We start from the raw sequence: 8,802 nt of genomic DNA on the forward strand, positions 1-8,802 counted from the left end.
ACAATGAAGCTAACTATTTAAGACATAGGAAAAATTTCTTCTTAAGTCGAAAAAAATATGAATGTGAAGGATGCTAACAAATCCTTTTTTGCAAATATATCTCTGATAACGTTAAATGTCTTTACAGTAAATGTCTTTAGCTTTCCTTTTCTTAGGGAATCGATAGACATTTTTTATGTAGGGTTTCCAACCACTCACAATACTCATATTGTATCTTTAATCTTTCAAGTTAACAAATGCTAATCTTTAAACTTAAATTTTAAGAAGTGTGAGAATTTATCTTGCTTTTCATTTACATATGGTCACTTCTTTCTTTTATTTGAAGCTTTTCAAACAATCTTACAATCTTATATTGTAAGTTTCTCTTTAAAATTTTGTTTCGTGAAAAAGATATTCATTTTTAAAAAATGGTATAAAAAGTCATAATAAATATTCCAATAATATTATTTTTCACGAGAAAATTTAAATTCATTTCTTTAGAAAAACAAAATAAGATAACCACTACCATCCTATTGGTTGATGGTACATATGAAATCCTTTAACATCGTTCCAATAATTAGATTCATTGAACACAAAGCGAGTACAAGTTACACGAATGTCACATCGTTTGTATTGGGACACTTAGTTCTTGTTGCTAGTTAAAACTTTGTCTAGGTTATAGGTAGTGGCCCTCCTAACTAACTTATGGGTACCAAGTTATGGGTAAAAGTTTTTGGGACATCAAAAGTATTTGACATGACACGACCATTATGATATGTACAACAATAATAGCTCAAAGGTCAAAGGAATAAGTTCTATTATTATATTGTACAATAACTAGTGAAAGGAGTCATTATAATTTGTCACATCGGGAATGCAAATCCATAATGGATTAAATATCCTTTAAAATATTCATTTATGTTTTAAAATGCATTCCATCTTAAATAATTATTTACATTTTAAACTACATTTGATCCTAATTGGTTGGGTATTTTATCATCATAGGGAAGACTTTTGAACTTAATGTAAAAATGGTTTTAGATTCGTTTTCGAATCTAGACATTGACATTAATGTAAAAATGGGTCATGGTATTTTTGTAAGTAGTTATTAGTGATATTGTTGCTATAAGAGATTTAACCATTATCTTAGGCTCTTTCTCATGAGGTGAACTATTGATGAATTGATGGTGGTTATAATGCTATAACGTACTTCATCCTTGGTTTGCAACTTTTAATGAGTCTTATATTATTAGGTAAAGAGAGAGTTAAACAAAGATTTTAGTCAAAAGTGTTGTAATGAGGTAAGGTGATTTTGTTTTATGTAATGAAAGGGAGACAAGGGAAACCCCCTCTGTCTCCCATGATCATGGTTTGTGTTGGTTAGAAGGTGAAACACACCTCCTAAAGCACCCATTCATGAAAATGAGTATGCTCTTCTTCCGTCCACTTGGGAATCCTCATATACGTGGAGGACAAATTAAGTATTTGTTTACTTAATATCTTAATAATTTACCTTGAGGCTACGAATATAAAACTTATAATTAAAACTCTAGGAGAAGGAAGAAAGAGATGATCCTTGAGGCTACGAATATAAAACTTATAATTAAAACTCTAGGAGAAGGAAGAAAGAGATGATATTTATGTGAAAGTTAAAGAAGTTCAATCTCCATGCAGCAAAGGAAGAGGAAAAGAAATTCCAAGGTTTCAATGCTCTCTTAGAAATGGTCCTACACCTATGAAATTCAACCAAAAACCTTTCCCTTTTTAATATGAAATGAAATTCAAATGTTAATAGCTATACCAATAAAAACCTCTCATCAAATACATACATCAACAATAAGATTTAAAAGATTGGGGAAGAACCAAGTGGGTGTTGGGAGGATGTGTGTTGTGTTGAAAAATAACCTTATTGTTGGTATCCCAAATTGCTCTATTTTTACTCCATTTCTATAAACATTAACCTCTATTTTATCTCAACATAAACCTCTCTTTCCTGCACTAGTCCAAGATAACTACCTATTCCTGCACATGCTTCGTATTATACATTAAGATTTATTAAAGTGCTTTATTAACCATTTTAATATGTATTTCACGCCTATTAAGTACCTCTTGTAACTTATGTTAATTTCCTAGAAGTAATTGATGAAAATAGTATTAATTATGATTGAGTATGATCAGTGCAGGCAGATTCCTGCACTGCCACAAGGATTGTTCGAAATTTTCGTGAGCTAAATATTTCCACGCAGACGGATTTGATCCTTGACTCTGAGTTTAGTTGCTGATGAACTGAAGAAGGATATCGATGGCGCACAATCATGGATGTTTTCCACAAATGATCTACGACCAAGTGAGATACACATTCATTTATCATTGTTGGTCAATTTTGTAATTTCGCTCATTAGTTTGTTTGGCCGAAAGACCTAAATAAGAAAATGTCTGTAATTAGTGGAATACGACTAAGGTCGAAAGGATGTATAAAATATAGATCATAGGTAGAACTAGCTAGTGATCCATCGATTGTAATTTCATTTTTTATGTAATTTGGGTATTGCCTTTGGCTCTGGGCTGGACTTGCACTGCTATGTACATTTGTTGATCAAGTAATACAAGGAATCTGCCATGATTTTCATACACTGTGTTTAATTTATCTTTGATGCGTATTTGAGTGCTGAACCTTTTCGTTTCTTAAACGGGAAACGAGTTGGTTGGCTAGGGCCCAGCCAACCTAGCTCGTTTACCCCTTGTGCTTCCAGTATTCAGAAAGATAGTGTGAATATTTCTTTTTACAGTTGCGTGGTGTGACCAGTTCTGATATTTATTTATGAAATTCTAATTTGAATCTATTTTGTAGTTAAAGTGTGAAATGGATCCATGGCTTGGGAGTTAGTTGAATTTATTTCTTTTCTAGAATTCCTTTCTCGCATTCCTTTACTTGCAATCCTTGTCTCAATTTGCTCTCACTTGGATCGTGCAGGAAGCCCTTTTCCTATTCCAGTGCATGCGACTTCCTACTATTCGGTTCAATTATTTATTTTACAGCAAACATTGAATTTCTTTCCTACATATCATTTCCAGTTATTTTGCAAGAAAATGAACTGTTAACTTTAGTAATTGTATTCAACATTAAAGGAATATTTCTAAAGGACCTGAGAACAATTGCATGAATTTATCACAGACACATTATACTTACATTTTATGTTTTTATGACTAAGGAACAAAAATGCTTTGAGTGGATTGCCAAAGTTAGTTGACACGTGTAGATCACTTAGACTACCGCTTTGATTAATTTAAGTTGCTTTCATTTCATGAAGTTTACTTCTCTGCAAGATTTAATTAATTAAAGCATTTCCTTTCCATAGACAATTTATTTCAGGATTTCATTTGCAGTTGAAATTATTTTTTAGCACGTCTTTCAGTCTTTTCAAAAGTAATTGGAAACTTGGTGAAGAAAAATCTGCCTTGGTGCAAGAGCTAGTCTCTTGTCATAGAAACAGAGTGCTCTAAGCCCTGAGGCTTAAAGCACCTTCACAAAGACATAAATCTTCAGTAAGGGAAGTAAAATGTACTTTTGCATAGAGACACTATACTTGCACTAGTGCAAGCATATTGCAATAGTGCAAGAATAGGTTGTTTGTGTAGAAGGAAGATCAAGAGGAAAATAGATCTCTGCAAGGGCCCACTTGTCAGATTATTAGCCATCTATCTGAAGATGAACATAGCATTTCATTCCAGCATTTAAGATTGTTTCATTCGTGTGAAAACTCCTTTACTTGATTTACTTGCAAAGTGTTATTTTACATTCCAACACTAGAGTTGCTTTGGTGTCAATTTCCTTTAAGATTGTTTCCTGTCTGATTCTGCAAAGCATTTCCTTTAAGAAGTAGGATTACGAATAGGAAAATTTCATACCACTTCTGGGATTGCCTGTGCTTCATCTCTAAGTTTACGAAACCCTCGAGTTGACAATTAAGTGTTGAGGAGTTTTCTTAAGTGTGATTCCTACACCCAACATTTTGGCGCCGTTGTCGGGGAGGCGATATGAATTGGTAAGAATTTTCCATTTTTTATAATCGGGGTAAGTCTACTATTATTTTTTATGTAGTGTGCTTCTATTGTTTGAAGGAATTTATAGGTGTTGATCTATTTTTTTGAAAATTGCAGTTTTTATTTGAATTTCATTTTGTCATTTTTTGAAATGAATGCCTAAAAGAGGTAGGGGTCCGAATCCCACTAGGGTCCAAAGAAATACTGATAAATCTGAAACCAAAACTCATATTAGGCCTTCTTTTGTAGGAAGAAAGTCCAAACAAACTCAAACTCATCATGTAGGAACGGTCCACTTAGGCTCTGGTAGCAGTGGTTCAAGTGTGACACAACCCATAAAGGGGAAGAAGGGGACTATTGGAATCCATAGCCATCCTTCTCAGCATGTTGAAAAAGGTTCGTGTGGAAGAACAACAATGGTAGACATGGAATACCATGCAGAAGGAAGTGGTGAAAACCAGGTAAATGGGGAACAGTCGACATTCGGATTCCCGATTGTGAAGCCTAATATACAAGTACAAATGAAATATTTCACCATCAACTCTTCCTCATTTCTATGGTAAGGTACATGAAGATCCAGACTCTTTCTTATTTGAGTTTGATATTTTGTGTAGAAGTTATGATTACTCATCTGATGCCCAGAAGTTAAAGTTGTTTCTTGCAACTCTGAAGGACACAACACTCCACTGGTTCATGGGACTAGGAGGGAACACTATAAATTCTTGGGAGCAAATGAAGAGAGTTTTCTTATCAAAATATCAGGAATATTGTAAAACTAGAGATATTCAAGATGAAATATTTACTATTGTGCAAAATGATGATGAAATGCTAGAGGACTACTTGGAGAGATTCATGTACATCCTCCAAAGGTCAAAGCACAAATTTGATCTAAGTACCATTAGAACCTTGTTCTTACGTGGGCTTACTGATGATTCTAGGAATAATTTAAATCTATTAGGACAAGGGGATATTGCTCAAAAACCTTTTGATCAGATCTATGACTTGTGCAGGAAATTCTCGAGGAACCAATATAGATCCAGTAAAGGAATTCGGAATAGAAACATGAAAACCGAATCTACCGATGCTATGATTATTGAATTAGAAAAAAAATGGACAATATGAAAATTGAAATAATGAATACAGTTTGTAAACAAATATACTCTTTGAAATTTCAACAAAAACTTGTAGAAGAGCAAGAGGCATTGTCTATTTTCTTTCCTTGATGTAAAATAAATCATCCTTTAAGAGAATTTCCTCTCAATATTAAAGAAACTAATAAATGTGCAATTTGTGCAGATAACCATGCTACAGAAAAATGGCCCTCCATACCTGGGCTAAAAGCTATAGTTGAAGGAGGACAACCTAAAGCTGAATCACTACGTGTTATGGGACCACAAAGAAATTGGCCTCAGGTAAGTGCAAGTATGGTTCCTAAACCTCAACCACATTTCTTTGGTTATAATGCACACTCATATTCCTATCCTAACACTGGTCACTCTCAACATTGGCAACATGGGAACCAATATCAGTATGGACAACCCTCCCAATATTGGCAACAAGTATGGAGAGGGCCAAACCATTCACATAATTTCTATCTTGCACCTATGCAATCATACCCTTATACATATGCACCTTACCCAATGCCTCAACCATCACTACCTCAGCTGAGTCAACCTATGTGAACATTACCTTTACCTCAACTATTTCGACCTTCTCAGCTGCCTGCTCAACCTTTACCCAACCCCAATAATAAAGCGGTACAAATGATCCATTCTATGAACCCACTTTCTTCATCCAGATATCAGACTATGCCAGTTGGAGTCAATGATCTCCAATTGAGATCAGGGAAGATAGTAACCTTAGAAAATCAAAAGCAACCTATGGTGATTATCAATGAGAAAGGAGAGGAGGAAACTCTTGACCATTCTGAAAAAGATGACACCATTCAGCCTATCCCTGTACATTCTGAGCCCTTGTCATCTTCTTCCAACTGACCTCCCTATCCAGAGAGGTTAGTTGTGGAGAAGAAAGACCCCATTCCTGAGTCTAGCCTAGCTTCTGAGCTTAGGAACCTTTTCATAAGGGTACCTTTGCTCCAAGCTATCAAAGAGATCCCCATCTGTACAAAAATCATTAGGGAACTTTGTCTCAAGAATCTAGGAAGGAGAAGATTGGAACCTCAAACTATTCAATTTGTCAGTAGAGCAGGAGAGTTAATGATGGGGTGTATGCACATGGAAAAATATACTGACTCTAGAAACCTGTTGTCTCTGTTCAAATAGGTGATGTCCTTGTCTCCAATGTACATATCAACCTAGGGGCAGCCATTAATGTTATGACCAAGCAAACTATGGATCAACTTGGATTGGTCCATATTCTTCCTACTCCCACTATGCTTGAACTGGGGGATATATCTAAAATCAACCCGGAAGGGGTGTTGGATGATGTGGTCGTTTCCCTAGATTCTTGGGAATATCCCATAGATTTCATTGTGCTTCAGCCAAAGAACCCTGTGGGAGGTCATCCCTTGATATTGAGACGACCATGGCTTGTTACGGTAGATGCTTATATCAGATGTCCTTCTAGTGATATGTATATTTCCTATGGAGATTCTAGAAAGAAGGTCACCTTATATCTACCTGATAGATCCCTTCAGGGGCTCCAAGACACTTTATGGTTAGACTATAGTAGTGATGAGGAGACTCAGCCTGTTTCCTTGATACATCAGACTGCTAAGTCCTCACAGGAGGGTGAGATTCAAGACTTCCTGAACAATCTAGACACCATGCTTAATCTTGAGTCATTGAGTCAGATTTTTAGTCTAGATTTTCAGGAAATATATGACTCTCTATCTCCATCACCACCATCTCTAGCGACACCTTTGTGTGCTCTTAAGCCTCATACTACTCTTGTTGAGATTATTCAAGGTAAATCCTTGTATATCAATTTAGACTTGATCCTTCTCAATAAGAGCAGCTTGTGAATTTGTTGCAAAACCATCTCGATGCCTTTGCATGGGGTTATGAATATATGAAAGGAATCCCTCCTGAAACTTGTACACACCATATCTATATGTAGGATGGAGCACAACCTGTCTGACAACCCCAAAGGCAAATGAACCAACATCTAAGAAATGTTGTAAAGGAAGAATTGCAAAAACTCTTATATGTTGATTTTATCTATCCCATTTCTGACAGCCAGTGGGTATCTCCATTAGTATTAGTCCCAAAGAAATATGGGAGATGGTGCATTTGTATTGACTACATATAATTGAATAAAGCCACTCTCAAAGATAACTTCCCCCTACCTTTCATCGATCAGGTACTCGATACCCTTGCTCGTAAGAAGTACTTTTATTTTCTATACGGGTTTAGCGGATATAAACAGATACAGATAGCACTCGAGGATCAAGACAAAATCACTTTTACATGTCCATGAGGTAAATTTTCTTACCAAGTGCTTCCCTTTGAGCTATGTAATGCCCCAACTACCTTTCAAAGGGCAGTCTTGGCTATTTTTGCTGACTTTGAGTGCGTATAAATCCATATGGATGACTTCTCTGTGTTTGGTGATTCATTTCAGGAAGCTCTCAGGAATCTAGAAAAAGTGCCTCTTTGCTGCCAAGAGGCTCATCTCACCTTGAGTGATAAGAAATCTAGGTTTATGTGCAAGGAGGGAGTGGTTCTTGGCTATATTATTTCCGACAAAGGTATCCAGGTTGACCTTGCAAAAATAGAAGTCATCCCGAGTCTTCCTATACCCAAAACTCAAAGGGAAGTGAGAGGTTTTCTAGGACATGCAAGCTACTATAGGATATTCATTGAGAATTTCTCAAGGATAGCTACCCCCCTTTTTCGACTTTTGGCTAAAGATAGTCAGTTTTCTTGGTCCACAGCTTGGCAAAAGTCCTTTGAGACGTTGAAGGAAAAATTAGTCCAGGCACTAGTCTTGAGAGGACCAAATTGGTCCCTGCCTTTTCATATTTCCTCTGATACCTCAAATACTACTATTGGCGCAACTTTAGGACAAGAAGAAGACAAACAATCTTATGCTATTTATTTCATTAGTAAAAACTTGGCATCCATTGAACTCAATTATGCGGTTACTGAGAAAGAGTTTTTAGCTATAATTTTTTCTATTAATAAATTTAGACATTATATTACATGATATGAAGTCTTTTTGCATACTAACCATTCTGCAATAAAATATTTGATGAATAAACCATTAACTAGTGGTAGAGTGACTAGGTGGTTGCTATTGTTACAGGACTTTAATATTACTATTGTTGATAGACTAGGAAAATCAAATGTAGTAGCAGATTATCTTTCAAGGTTAAGTAATCTTGGTGAATCAATTCCTGTTGATGATGATTTTCCTAAAGAACATCCTTTTTGTGTGTCGAATAAATCCCCATGGTTTGCCGACATAGTTAACTATTTAGTCACTGGAAAATTACCACCACACTTTCCGCTCGTGAAAAGCGGAATATCATTTAGAAAAATGTTGCATATTCCTGGATCCAAGGAGACCTCCTTTACACTAGAGCATATCTCATTATCCGAAGATGTGTAAGAGAGGAAGAAGTGTTTGATATTTTAAAATATGCCCATGATGAACCTTGCAGGGGTCACTTCGCTGATAAGCAGAATACATACAAAGTGTTAGAAGCTGGCTATTTTTGGCCTTCCTTGTTCAAGGATGCCAAACAATATGTCAAGTGGTGTGATAGCTATCAGCGAGTTCGCCAACCTAATCAAACCAATGAAATGCCTTTATGTC

Source organism: Pinus tabuliformis, chromosome 2_1 (assembly GCF_031772625.1).
Source record: "Pinus tabuliformis cultivar Carrire ecotype Pingquan chromosome 2_1, CPIR1, whole genome shotgun sequence".
In the NCBI taxonomy this organism is placed as follows: domain Eukaryota; kingdom Viridiplantae; phylum Streptophyta; class Pinopsida; order Pinales; family Pinaceae; genus Pinus; species Pinus tabuliformis.